This window comes from Colias philodice, chromosome 12 (assembly GCF_061535455.1).
Source record: "Colias philodice isolate Cphi_HAF_F1 chromosome 12, ilColPhil1 Martin Lab GWU primary, whole genome shotgun sequence".
Lineage (NCBI taxonomy): Eukaryota > Metazoa > Arthropoda > Insecta > Lepidoptera > Pieridae > Colias > Colias philodice.
The window spans coordinates 10264124-10279605 of NC_143097.1; the positions used below are offsets into that span (position 1 = coordinate 10264124).

General features: G+C 32.8%; 1 protein-coding gene across 3 annotated transcripts in view; it reads left to right on the top strand.

Moving 5' to 3' along the window:
- The window catches only part of nebu (solute carrier family 2 member nebulosa), a 59160-nt gene that overhangs the window by 33069 nt on the left and 10609 nt on the right, over positions 1 to 15482 (top strand). The window contains exon 1 of one of the 3 annotated variants that reach the window (XM_089701817.1): positions 7766 to 7990. The exons of the other annotated variants lie outside the window; for them this stretch is intronic. The gene's annotated coding sequence lies outside the window, so the exon portion shown is untranslated. Of the gene's footprint in view, positions 1 to 7765; positions 7991 to 15482 lie in introns of those variants that run through there. 3 annotated transcript variants of the gene reach the window in all.

Genomic DNA, 15482 nt, shown 5'->3' on the forward strand with positions numbered 1-15482 from the left:
AGTACTTTCCATTCAGGGCACATCGAAAACTTCCACACTGTATATATACAAACAAATATATAAAAATGCAAATATTGCTCGTTTAATGGTATAGGATAAGTAGTAAATTTATTTATCAAATACATTCCTACGATAGCAAATAAAATCGAACTACTGATTTATTTATACTGTGGCGTATTCGCCCGCCTTCATAGGTCACCGGAGTTCATGCCGCGCCGGCTCCTGCGCAACGCGGGCGCGAGCCGTCTCGCAGTGCCTAAAATGCCTAAACTTTCAGTATAATGGGCTCTTAATTGGCTCCGTAATTGTGATGTGTATAGGCAAGCAGGGGCAATTTAGAGAACAGCTAAAATTTCTCCAAACGCCGTGAAACCGAGATTGTTCCAATATTTCCCCTGCCGCAGGTAGGTGAGTAGTCGGCTTTATGTTGCATTTTGAACCACGACAGCTTAAGTTTCTTTTTCCAGGCTATATAGTCGGGAATTAAATTCTTTGTTAATAATAATACTAGCTTTCTAGAATACATTGCTTAGAATATCTTATTCGTCCTTTTGGAGACGTCATAATTAGAACATTTTAAATCCTTTGTCCCGTGCAAGTAGTACATATTTTTTATGTTTATTTATGCTCACTGTTAGTTTATATTTTAAAGAACAGGTATGGCATGGTAATAGGTAGTTAAATTGTTTTTTTATATGGGGAGTACCCGATGCCGACAGTTTTACATTTAAAGATTTTCCTTAAGTTATCTTAACTCAATCACTATGTAGTTGTTTACTGTACATACAAAGTTTTCCGCAATTTTCAACGGGTTATAGAATAAGTATAATAAGGAGGTATGATTTTTTTATTAGACCCCTTGGTAAAATAGATCATTTTTATTAAAGGTCGACTTTTTAATACGCTTTTATTAGATTCATCTATATGTTTGTATGTGCTCCTGTCCTATGTTTCCTGTGTGGTTTTTGGCATGTCAATTTATATTGTAACATGTATTTTTCTTTTTTGATGAATAAATAAAATGTAACCGACTTTAGACCTTTAGACTCGATTTTAACCCACTTTAAACGGACTGACTTAATTCAAACTTAGTACACTTATCAAGGATCGATGACAAAACAATAATTTCATCAGGTTTTAGAATTTTTTTTTTAACTTTATCATTTTTCACGCAGGGATGTGATACCAAACCCGGTGTGAGCTTACCCAATTCGTGCCAAAGCATGTTAGACTCCCACATTAAACCACACCATCTTATGAAGGAAAAAATTATGTCTTGTCTAATTACAACATTAACTTCTATATTTATTACGCAAAACTGCACTCGATTTGTCGTTTCATCACTTTTGGAATGCATGCGTCATCTGGATTTTTTGTTATCTGTACTTATAGAAAGTATAATGACCTAACCGAAGTCTGACTAACTGACAGACAGTTTAAACTGATGGATTATATGTTACATATTTTGGAATATGTCTTATCTGTCTGCTAGTTCGGAATCATGATCTATTAATAAGCAATAAGAGCCCAGCCTGTCACTGTAAATAGGACTTTAGGACTGTTTTTAAAATACCTTAGTTAGTAGTAGGTACCTATCTAATCTGGTAGCATTCCTTTTGAAACGACCACCATAATTATGAGTAAATGATCTGAAAACGATTAACAAGACGATTTGACAAATAAATTTAAATGTAAGTACTCGTAGACTATTATAATTGCCTCCAGAAAACTAATTAAAACCACGTGTACATCCTACACACAGGGAACAAAATACGCGGCTCCTTCCCCGGGGGCCGTAGGCATCTATGAAAGATTTCCCCACTTAAAAAAAAGGAAAAAATACGGATATATAAAAATATAAGGAAACTACAACAATATAAGATACTATTGACGTCTACGTGCCGCTCGGTGCGTAGTAACGTGAACACAGTACGTGACAGGAGTGACAGAGTAGTTCTTGGAAGATTACGTGTTTCAATTATTTAACTTTTACTTCAATATTGTTGTTTTATCTTATAACAGATAATGTAACTCAAGAGCTAGGGAATGCAGTTGTATACTCCTACTACCAACCTCCTGCTACGTATAGAACGCTTAACTAGTATTATGAGTTAAAACGGCAAAAAATTGTTAAACCAATTGTTTAAATTCATGGCAGTTTTACAGAAGATTCAGAGAGCAATTCCGAAGCACAGCATAATATTTTTGAGGTGATTGGTTATAATTGGCGTCTAAATATATTGGTGTGTTAAAATTGAGAAATTAAAAGAGATTACCTAGATTTAAATATTAACAGAAATTACATTGTTCTGAAAGTGGTATAAACGCGTTAATCTTCTCATTAATACATAATATAACATGACATACATTTTCAGTAATTTTGTCTGTTTAATTAAGATAGTGGCTTTTAACGCTTGTTTTAGTTTATAAATAAATCTTTTTAATTTAATTTTAGTCACATTAGAGCCAGCGTCTCACGCTACTATAACAATGACATCATAATATAGAAATGAAATGAAAAATTATTAAACAACGCGGTTTCGTTTCTATCACAACATATAAAAAATATATTATCCATACTAATATTATAAATGCGAAAGTAACTCTGTCTGTCTGTCTGTTACTCAATCACGCCTTAACTACTGAACCAATTTGCATGGAATTTGGTATGGAGATATTTTGATACCCGAAAAAGGACATAGGCTACCTATTATTGCGAAATATGTACCACGGGCGAAGCCGGGGCGGACCTCTAGTGTGCAATATATTATATAAATGCGTTGTATATTTTACTAGCTGTGACCCGCGGTTTTATACGCATTGCTCTGCTCCTATAGCCTTCCTCCATAAATGGACTATCTAACAGTAACACTGAAATAATTTTTCAAATCTGACCCGTATTTCCTGAGATTCAATCAACCAAACAGACCTCGTAATATTAGTAAAGATAAGGTATTTTGTATGTGTATTTATGCTCTTAAATTGAATAGTCTGTTAGTTTGTAAATAATTAATTTATATGACTTCATGCAATTAGATTTCTTTAAATATCTTGCTTATGAGATTATTCGTATTTAAAAATGAATCCTTTCATGCTTTGAAATGTAGGTGAAATGTCTCACAAACAGATTAGGGTCAAGAATAAATAGATTAGGTAATTATTGAAGTGACATTTTTCCGTTACGCGCCATCTTGTTTTTACACGCTTTATATTAGCTTCACCTGTATGTTTGTTTGTTTGTAACCGACTTCTTTGGGCGCGATTTTGACCCACTTTAAACGGCCAGATTTCGTTCAAACTTTGTAGATTTATTGAGGACCGATGACAATACACTAATTTGATAAAATTTTCTATTTTTTAGTTCGGTTTTCTATAAAAAGCGTGTTTTTTTAGTTTTATTAAACTATTATTATTATCCCTACCACGCGTGATTGACGTATTTCTGTAAAGTTTTAATAGTAAATTATTTTTTGAAAAATAAGGTCATAAAGAAGTTTCACTTCTTACGTGTGTACACTAGTACACGCACACATTTTTTTATTATATTGTTTTGTGTTTCTCTTCGGTTGTGGTTCGATCGGGTTAGTTTTGAAAAATATTTTTAACTAGCGGTCCGCCCCGGCTTCGCCCGTGCTACATATTTCGCAATATATAAAAGGTAGCCTATGTTCTTTCTCAGGGTCTAAAGATTATCTGTGCCAAATTTAATCAAAATCGGTCCAGTAGTTTATGCGTGAAAAACATACATACATACATAATTACAAACCTTTCCTCTTTATAATACATATTATATTAGTACCTATAGGCTCTATAAATTCAGGTGAGTTTGTCTTTATTTTCTCAGCGGTTATTATTTGTATTAATTATTCAGTCAACGAAACCATGCTTTACCTTTTTGTGTAGAAATGTAAGCAAATATAAAAAGGACGGCAAAGTATAGACCCTCTTTCAAAGAAAGAAAAACAAACCCTTCTTCTTTTAAAGTCGGTTAAATATGAGATATTAGCATAACAATGAGAAATAATTAAAACGTAGTTTATGTGCAGAGAAAATAATAGATCTCCGTACATTTAGATGCAAAATATTGTTGCATTATAATAAATCATACACGGTGTTTTCATATTAACTGCGTCTTTGAATCGAAATGGAAATACATCTGATTTATTCAAGGAAAATTTTTATATAAACTTGAGATATAAGGCTTTGTAGATACTGTTTATGTTTACTTGTGTGTAATCAAGGATACAGATTACAGACAGATCTCAAATTAAAAAAAATAAAAATAAAAAAAGACGTGTGGCACTCGGGGACTGCCGCGGTAAAGCTATTGCATGCTATGCCTTCAAGCCACACCTCCGTCTCTCGTCGGAGTGGGAAGCGTGAGGTTTTTTCGTTACGGAATTTCTGGATTCGGTCCCCGCGCTCAAGGCCCGCGATAGAAGCTATGCAATAGCTTAAAAATTGTTTGCAAGCTTTCTTAAAACTATTATGATTTGTAAATATTTTGTTAATTTATGTTATGTTTATAAGACTGTTAAACCATTGTTATTGTAACTTTGGAGGTGAAATTTATAAAATGGTGAAAGACAGTGTGGTGTTAGTGTCTTTGAAATATTTTCCCGCTGTTTTGGATTTGTTGGAAAATGTAAGTAATGTTGGCTTACAGTCTATACAGATAACTATAGGTAATAGTAATTTAAATTGTTTTGTATGGGAAAAAATAGTAACGTATGTACATATTTCTGATACATCTTAACGAAAAAAAGTTAGGCGGTGGTTCCATCTAAAAATATAGTGAAAAATAAATACATAGAAAGTTTAACATACAGAAAAGGACTAAATATTTAATCTATTATTTCTATTTTTTTAAAGATATACAATATCTTTACTTTCAAGATAACATTGGAACGGTTGGAGCACGGCGTCAATTATCTGACAAATAATACTCATAGTGTAATAAACTTTATTGTTCAATAAAGATTATATTACTATCTTTAATTTATCGTATTACGTACTTTTTGGTATATTAATTATTACCACCACGAAGTGTATTGTCCTTACGTAGATATTAATAGTGGTAGAGGACATATAATTATTAATTAGCTGGTTATTTTTATGTATAAACTGGTAGTATTTAGGTTGGTAATAGTACTATAGCTTGCCATTTGAATTGATTGATTTTTAAAGCCTTATGTGAAAGTAGGTATATCTATACTTAATAATAAAAAGCTGAAGAGTTTGTTTGTTTGTTTGAACGCGCTAATCTCAGGAAATACTGGTCCGATTTTAAAAAATTATTTCGCTGTTAGATAGCCCATTCACCGAAAAACCAACAGGAATGGAGCCACGCGGGTAAAACCGCGGAGCACAACTAGATTCAAATAAATACAAACTCAATTTTCAAATTGATTATTATTCGTGGAGCTATTTCAAAGGAACAACCACGTTGAAAGTTTTCAAGTTTTCGCGTTAAAAATTAAACCTTTAACAAAGCTTTTGAGTCATCATATACATAATGCAATAGTTAATTACTTTTTAAGTTTACACAACAAAGAAATAGGTTTAAACGGATCTGATGAAATGGGAATTACCGTGGTCGCTTGGGAAAGTGCATCAATGTCGTTTTTACGTATAATATTGAATCCGGTCAAGTGTGACCACAAAATATCGGACACTTTTTTATACTTTACGACGGTAACCTTTAGATGTAAATTGTATAACGTTTTAGGGTTATTAGCTCAAATCGTGCTGAAATAGTAAGTCGACCTTGGTAGAGTAATTAAGTTTTAGAACGAAGAAAATGATAGCGTAAGGCAAATTATGCCAACTATTTTTGTAATCTATACTTTTATGTAATATTATAAAGCTGAAGAGTTTGTTTGTTTTTTTATATGAACGCGCTAATCTCAGGAACTACTGGTCCGATTTGAAAAATTCTTTCGGGGTTAGATAGCCCATTTATCAAGGAAGGTTATAGGAGTATAGGCTATATATCATTACGCTATGACCAACAGGAACGGAGCCATGCGGGTGAAACCGCGGGGCACAGCTAATTATATAATGTATCGAATATATACCTATATAGAATCATTATTTGTCTATGATAGAATATAATAATATGTACATATAGAATCTTTATGAATTTATTCAAAATGTAGAGATTATTTAAGTAATTTCTTTTTTGACTGCAGATTCTAGAAAATTCAACATATGTATTTATTGATTTATATATTAATAAAATTAATAAAGTCATAATCGATACATGTCCAATCATGTTATATGATATATAATTTCCATTTATCTCATAGATAGAGCGCGTACATACTAATATTATAAATGCGAAAGTAACTCTGTCTGTCTGTCTGTTACTCAATCACGCCTTAACTACTGAACCAATTTGCATGAAATTTGATATAGAGATATTTTGATACCCGAGAAAGGACATAGGATAGGTTTTATCCCGGAAATCCTACGGGAACGGGTTTTTCTTTGAAAACACGGGCGAAGCCGCGGGCGGAAAGCTAGTATGATATATAATTTCCATTTATCTCATAGATAGAGCGCGTACGAGGAAATATACTGAACTTTTCTAACCTTTTAATGTATCTAGTATCTATTCTATGAGCAATTATATGTAGTCTTGTTGTCTAGTATTCGATTATTTTAATAACAAACTAGCTACACGGCCTGGCTTTGCACGGGTTCATTTTTTAGGGTTCCGTAGTCCGACAAGGAACCCTGATAAGATCATTCAGTCCGTCTGTCCTAGTTAACACGCGTATATTAGCTTCACCTGTATGTTTGTATGTTTGTTTGTAACTGACCTTTGGGCTCGATTTTAATGGTATTAGGTACCTACCACAAAACAAATTTAAACACAGTCTAACTTTAAACCAGGGATCTGTCACTTTAATAGTTGTCTATGTGAAATACGACAAAAGAGAACCCACGCTTAAAGATAAACCCTGTCTAGTGTCTAAAGTTTTTTGTTGTAAGACAGTAAGGCACTTTTAGCGGACAGATTAAATCGTATCCTAATCTTAATAAAAGTATTTATAACTAGCGGTCCGCCCCGGCTTCGCCCGTGGTACATATTTACGTTTTCTCTACATAAAAACCATCCTCGTACTTCAAGGAATATAATAAAAAAAGAATTATCGAAATCGGTTCAGCCGTTCTCGAGTTATGCGCTTACCAACACATTTTGCGATTCATTTTTATATATAAGATTTGGATAACATTGTTGTGTATTAGTTTATTAGACATGTCATTATATTATTAAGATTTCCACCACTAATTGATTTTGTCATTAAAATGTTTATTGCTAAAAAAAATTAATAGAAATAGCATTTAAATTTTTATATTAATTAATTAAGTACCTAATTTAGTAAAAGCACACTTTATTTCCTAATAAACAATATTTACATAGCAAAGGGAAGTTAACTAAAAAAAAATATTAGTAGTTCCTTAATAAATTTAAAGTTTAAAATTATTCAGTTGCAAGTTGCAACGTAGTGGGTATTTTTTTGTTATAAAATTGTTCCAGTTTGACCAATTATTACCTATACTTGCAAGTTGCAACCCTTATCTCCTGAAAATAATAACAATAAAAAGGCGGAAAAAAATTCTTACCTAGAATACCTATTGGAAAGTACTGCCGAATGAATTGTTTCCACAGTACGCATGCGTCATGATATAACACGTAGTAGATACTAGGTACGTAGGACGTAGGTACTATACATTTCTTGTAATGCCTAGTATCTCATGTGGCTTGCTAGCGACAAACCACACTCAGTGTAGATGCGATAATCACAAAAAAAGGCCGGCAACGCTGGCACTCGGTGAAATCGCGGGCGTAAAAAATATTCGAAATTGATCTGTCATCTGTCACAGATTAGTTCGATTGTTTTTACGCGGGAATTTGTGTTTCGCGCCCTTTTGGTTTAATGCCAGCGTCAATTTAAAAAATTCTAAATTTGAATTTTCTTTGGTAAGTAAGTTTTATGATTTTTTTTTTAATTTATGTTTGCACTTTTTTTTAATATTATCTAAGTAAAAAACAGCTTTTTATATAAGGAGTTGAATTAAATACAAATTAATACTTTACAATTTAATATTTGTTGCAAAATATTATAGTGTACACTGAGTGAATTTTTACACTACATAAATTTTACATAATCTCGAAAATTATTAAAAGTTATCTCCTAGGTGCCTCTTAACTAAGCTATGATATGGATAAAATACTAGATTACTAAAAAGATAGAGAACTTACATTACACTTCATAAACGCTATGTCACAGTACACGAGGATAAAAATGATTAGTTAGTCGATTAAAATATTTTCCGCATTTTTATTATTTTATGCGATAGCGTAGCAAAGATATTACTAATTTATTAGATATTTCATTACTCATAAATATAATTACTAATTGGAATTTTTAAATATTTTATCTACTTATTTCTCGTTCATTAATTCAATTTATGTAAGCAACATTTGTAAGATTATAAATGGAATGTCGTATACCTAATTACTAATAAATTAATATGTAATACTATAAACAACGCTTACCTATGCTATGTTATAAATGCAAATGTTTGAAGAAATGTCATATTATGAGAATTAAATTTATATGTAATTCATAGACGCAAAAATACTGAATCAATGTAAATAAAAATCTGCAAGGAAATGTCGAAGAGTCGCGGGCAAATTGCAGGTTACAGTAACGCCATATTTTTTTAAACCATAGGCTATAGAATATCTTTAAAATATAGATAATAGCCGGGCACTGCGTGAATAAATAAAAAAAAAAGAAAAGAACGCTATTTAAATGTTTATTGTTCTAAAAATTCAAATAACATTAGATTGACACTAATGCGTGTTGAAAATTGATTTTCGTCTAGAAACACCGTGGTAGTTAAAAAAAAGGACTATTCATAAGCACTGAAAGTTAACATAAATAAGTTTTCGAGTTGAGTTAAAGAATTTAGTTGACACATTTAATTTTAGTAAGTTCGTAATACCATAGATTACTAGATAGTATGTATTTTACTTTATTACTCACAGCACAGATAACATAATCACTCAATTATAAAATATTTTCTAAACAAAACTTACTCTATTTTATAGAAAATTATTATATAAAACATCAAACAATTTAAAGAGAAATTGTTATTTTATATAGTTACTCATACATTTATGACTCTTTGTTTGAATTATGTTCATATAATGATATAAGTGAATACAATTGGATTTAGTTACGGTTATCTACTACACTAAAAGCCTAAGCCTAAAACATAAAACATTACTAAAGATATAGTTATCAGCGTTGTTTTATAGATATGCAATACGTTTAATTGTGTTATTATCACAAACAAGGAGGCTGAGCATACCTTTTAAATTAAAAAATATACGTCCTTTGGGATAGTTTCTAAACGTTAAAGTAGCCAACAGGTTTTTTCTCTTTGCTTTTTAAATTAAATAAAAAAAAACAATATCACGTTTTCGTTTGTTTTGGCGGGAAACGAATTCGCGCGTCGAATTTCAGACCTAACAATATTTTATATACATTCAAACTAAGCAAATTGCAAACTGCATTCCATGAAAATATCGCTGTGAAGTTTACAAACATAATACGTGATGGTCGACTGTTTAATTCATAACATACACGTTTTAAAAACACGTGGTACTTGGTAGGTACATATTTAATTCATTTGACATACTGTCGTAGGTTGCGACTTGCGAACAGCTGATTTCTGTTAGGTAGGTACATATTTTCACCTTTGATTTTTGTACTTACCTATTAATTTATTATTTATATTATTGTGTATGTAAATGTAATTTTTAATGTTATTGAACGTGAATATTATTATATTCCCCGAATAATGTAGAGATTGTAAAAATGTATTGCTTTTTAACGATACACGTCATTATTGAGTAAAATCGTTATAGGTACCTACTTAGGTAATTTTGCAAATAAATTAACAAGGGTAAAATGTGATAATTTACAATTATTTAACTGAATAATGAATATATTAATTTTTTTTTTTTTTTTTTTAAACACACTGCTCAGGCATTTGACCGCCATCTCACCTGATGGTAAGTGAAGATGCCGTCTTTCAGGTTAGCATGCCTGATCAGTAAGGTAAAGCCTATTCACTTTGGCCTTGAATAGATCCAAATTGTAACTATCGGGAAACACGGATGGCGGTAGGGAGTTCCACATCTTCGCGGTTTTTATTAAGAAACTGTTTTCGAAGCGCTTGGTGCGCACATGGGGTATCTCGACCACGTAGGGGTGGAAACCAGTATTCCGTCGCGAAGTCCTGTATTGGAAAGGAGAAGGTGGTATAAGGTGGTGTAATTCAGTCCCACATTCGCCGAAGTGAAGCCGGTAAAAGACTGAAAGGCAAGCAATTTTGCGTCTGTGCTCCAGAGTGTAGAGTTTGCCGCTGAGCAGACTCGGGTCGGCTATAAGTTTTTTAGCACGCCTTTCCATCGAATCTAAGGCGCCTAGGTGAGTTTTTGCAGCTCCAGCCCATATATGGCTGCAGTATTCCACACAAGACCGAACTTGGGCTTGGTATAATCTAAGAAGTTGGTCTGGTGTGAAGTACCGCCTTACTTTGGCCAAAATGCCGAGCTTTTTAGCAGCAAGTTGCGCCTTAGATTCGATGAACTGTCTGAAGTTGAGGTTCGACGAAACGGTGACGCCAAGTAACTGCAGACTGTCCGACACCACGATCGGCACATCACGAAAAGTCGGAGCTAGGTGAAGTGGACTTTTTTTCGCTATGAAAAGGCACGCCTGCGTTTTTGACGCATTAAATCTCACCAGATTCGCATCGCCCCATTTGGAGATATCCAGTAAGGTGTTATTCACGCGTTCAATCATGGCCTCTCTCTCAGTCGCTATAGTTTCTTTGGATGCAGCAGCATTGGATAGGTATCTTTCTACAACTGTACTGTCGTCCGCGTACCCAAAAATGTTAGGCCGAAGCATATCATTTATGTGCAGCAGGAACAGCGATGCAGAAAGTACAGACCCCTGAGGAACACCCGCGTTAATATCCAGAGGATCAGACATGCATCCGTCGATAACTACTTGGATAGAACGCTCTCTCAGGAAGTCGGCTATCCAAGTGCAGAGATCAGGTGGTATTCCGTATGAAGGAAGCTTGCTTAGGAGGCTAGCGTGCCAGACTTTATCGAAAGCTTTCGAGATATCAAGGGAGACAGCAAGTGCCTCACCGTGATTCTCTATGGCTTCTCCCAAAATATGAGTAGCGTGTACCAGGAGATCGCCAGTCGATCTATTCTTGCGGAAACCATACTGCCGGTCATTAAGAAGATCGTTGGCCTCTAGGTACGCAAGGAGCCGGTTGTTCAATACACGCTCCATAATCTTGCAGAGTATGGAGGTGATTGAAATCGGGCGATAGTTAGTGGGGTCCGCACGACTGCCTTTTTTGGGCACAGGCTGCACGTTTGCAAGCTTCCAGGACTTAGGGACTTGACCCGACTCTAAAGACAAATATTAAGTATATTAATTAATTATTAAGTATATTATTATGTAAATTAATAAATTGTCTATTATTAAGTAATAATAGTTTTATAAGTAAATAATCTATTTTATCATCATTCTAGCACATGGTTTTTTATGTCTGCTTTTATGATAAATAACGTTTAAACAAACATACGGAAACGGATGCACTAATACCGGAGGTAAGCAACTATCTAAGAAGTAGGATATGTAGCACATAATTAGGTGTAACAATTAGAGTGCATAATTGACTCATATCTTTCTTTGTTCCACTAGTTTGTTTAGATAACATCTCGAATTTCATTTATGCTAAAAAAATATGACATCACTACCTAGTTTAAAACGTATAAAACAAAGTCGCTGTCGCTGTCTGTCCGTCCCTGTGTGTGCTTAAATATTTAAAACTACGCAACGGAATTTGATGGGGGTTTTTAAATAGATAGATTAAAAGAATCTGACATTCTCGGTGATTTATTAGGTTTTAGACGATTTATTAGGTTTAATTTTAGACAAATCGGACGAAGCCGAGGGCGGAAACTAGTTTATTTATTATTTAAACATAACAAACAGACTTTCTTTGTATTCATAAATTTGGGTCATTTGTGTTTCTAGGTACTTACTGAGTTATTAAGCTATTGCATAGCTTCTATCTCGGGCCTTGAGCGCGGGGACCGAATCCAAAAATTTAGTATGAAGGCATAGCATGCAATGCAATAGCTTTACCGCGGCAGTCCCCGAGCGAGTGCCACACGTCTTTTTTACTAAACGATCTAAACCGAAATGTTCATAAAATAACAATTATTATGGTGGTTGTAAATGATGCAATTTAAAATCTGTTGAAAGAGGGTTCTAATATATTGCAATGCCTTTATGTTCTAGACCTAACAAATGTATTTTTAACACGTTTTTTTTCATCTGCGTGTTTGTATGTAATTAGTGTTTTTTTGAACGCGCTAATCGCAGGAACTACTGGTCCAATTTGAAAAATTATTTCGGTGTTAGATAGCCCATCCATCGAGGAAGACTATAGGCTATATATCATCACGCTAAGACCAACAGGAGAGAAGCCATGCGGGTGAAACCGCGGAGCGCAGCTAGTACCTAATAGATATGCACGCTTCAAAAGAATTTTCTTTCCGCTCACAACTGGGAACCAACTTCCTCATGCGGTGTTTTACAACGAACATAAAAACAATAATTACTTATGCCCATATTTTACATACAGCATTTGCATCCAATGATCCAACATTTATCAGAAAGATAATTTATCAGTAGGATTAGCCTTTTATAGCACAGGCTGTAGTGCCCCTATTTCTACCTAGCAATCAAAGTTTTTAAAATATGCTGTACGTAAAATTCATCTGCTACCCGGAAAAAATAAATGTATATACATAGATATCCCAATCTCAATGCCTAGTGGGATATTTTTTCTGTACGTTGTATTGTAACCAACAACAAATCAAAGAAATTAATCAATAAAAAGATTACAATCTTTCTGACGTTATTACTACCATTGTTTTCAAGTTTTTCCCCGTTGCAATGAAATAATATCTCGCTTATAAGACAATTGAGAGTTATATTATGTTTCAAACAATAGACAAATTACCGCTTCCTACTCAAAAGTTTGTATAAATATAAAAAAAAAATATTTAATAAAATAAACTGCTACTAAAATATTGTATTGTTACCTTCATGAGTGATCAAAGTTTGGACCTAAATCTGTCCATTTAAAGTGCGTCCGAATCGAGTCTAAAGTAATCGGTTACATACGATCATACAAACTCATAAATAAATATAAACGTGAGTTAAAAGTTAAAATTACTGAAAAATACAATTTTAATTTTCATACAAAATATTTAAGTACCTAAGTATATTATTTCGCGTACTTCTCTAATGGGCTTTTTTGAATTAATTCATATACTGAATATTTCATACAAGGCCATCTAGATGCCATTCTAGACCCAAATTATTCTAAGCTTGTACTATAATTACCTATTTTTAATTTTGTTATAGTAATATGGAATGAGTAATGCAGTATAAGTACCAATAAGTAGGTACGTAACTGTAAGTTTGTAAAAAACGCAACTTTTGCTTATTAAAAAAAATGTTATTTCTGTACAACTAGCATTCCGTTTACGGCTTTACTTGCGGTTTCAAAATTATAAACTTAAACTTTCTACTTGAACCACAACTATTATAATATAAAAATACATGAAAATCTGCGTAGTTATAAAGACCAGCGACTGTTTCATACTATATGTACTTATGTAGAGATATAAAATGTGCATAGTTTCAGTATTATATAAAATAGGGTATTAACTATCGCTCTACTAATTAAAAGACATTAAGACGTAAACATTATCATCAATTTATTGCAATCGATCAAAGAGCAATGAGTAACTAGAAAAACAATAAACATCAAATAGGTACCTAGTTTTCATCCGCGTACTTACTTATATTTCTTTTATTATATGAATTTAATGATACACCGTAAATAAATAATAACTATTATATTCTGAAATTAATAACGCAATAAAATGAGTTGCCATTTAATAAAAATTTTATAAGTTCGATGACTTAGAGATTTTTTACAAAGGTATATCTGATAAATGTTATGTAAAGATACCTCTTACCTACTTATCAAAAAGTACAAAGAGTTTTAAGTATCTCGTCAATAATAATAATGATTATTGACTCTACATTCTATTGTAGTATCATAAAATAAATATGTGTATGTTTTATAATATTACGTGTATAGAAAGGACTTGTAGTAGGTTTGTTTAGTAATTATTTAATGTAAAAGTTATAGTAGTGCTTCACGGATCTTTTGGCATGTGGCGAAATTTTGAATAGAGCAAGATAAGCTTTACAGGACGTTCCTAATTTCCCTGTTTTTGCGGAGATTTTTGCATCGGAAAACCTTGTTTCCTATTTTATAAATTAGTGGCTTCGTATATCATTGCTTTCGTAAAAAATAAATAAATATGCTAAATAAGTTTAGATTTGTGATATGACTGCAATAGACCCCAACATGAGTAGATAAAATGAAAAGATCGATAACGGACCACTGAACAAGTTGCATTATGCATCTGATTCTCCGTGATAAACTTTAAATTTTATCTGTTTCCATACAAGTGTTTTATTTTCGTCTCAGTACTGTCATCCTTTAGATAAACTTAAGATCTATCGATAACTTATCAACATTTGAATTTCGACATGCACTTGAGAAAGATTTCAGTGTAAGAGAAATGTTTGGATCGGGTTTTGGTGCCGGTGTGGGGATCGGGATCTTCCCCTTTAGTCCCCCCCTCGCGGCCGGGATACTAACTGCGAATTTATTCACGAATGTTACCACGAATATGAGTTCTATGGGTGGCATGCCTGTGCGAATACCTATGGTAATGTTATATTTTGTTTTTCTTATTATGGTTACAAGTAGTGTTTATGTTAAATGGAAATTATCCTTCAAGGTATAGTCAGGGGTAGCCAAAATAGCAATTCTAATAATAACTTAGTAAGAATTATATAAATTTATCTTTCGAAAAGGTAATTATTAGAACCGCGTAGCGTTTTTGGAGCCATCGTAAACATTCCAAGTGTTCGTTATTTCATAACGACTACCAAGTTACCAACCATATTTTGAAATTAAATATTATAATTCAGAAAGTAGTATACTTATTCGCTATTAAACTTTTCATGTTCTAGTGTCTGATTTAAATTTTTCACAAACCTTTATTTATTTTGATCGTACTTGTTTTTTGACATTAAATATCTTTAAATGTCAAAATGTGATCTCTTTTCATTGTTATCAACATAACCAAAACTGATAAGACTATTTCGATCGCTACAACAGTTATCCTAAGATAAATAAAATTATAATCTATACAAATATTATAAAGAGGAAAGGTTTGATTTTTTGTTTGTTTGTTTGTTTGTATGAAT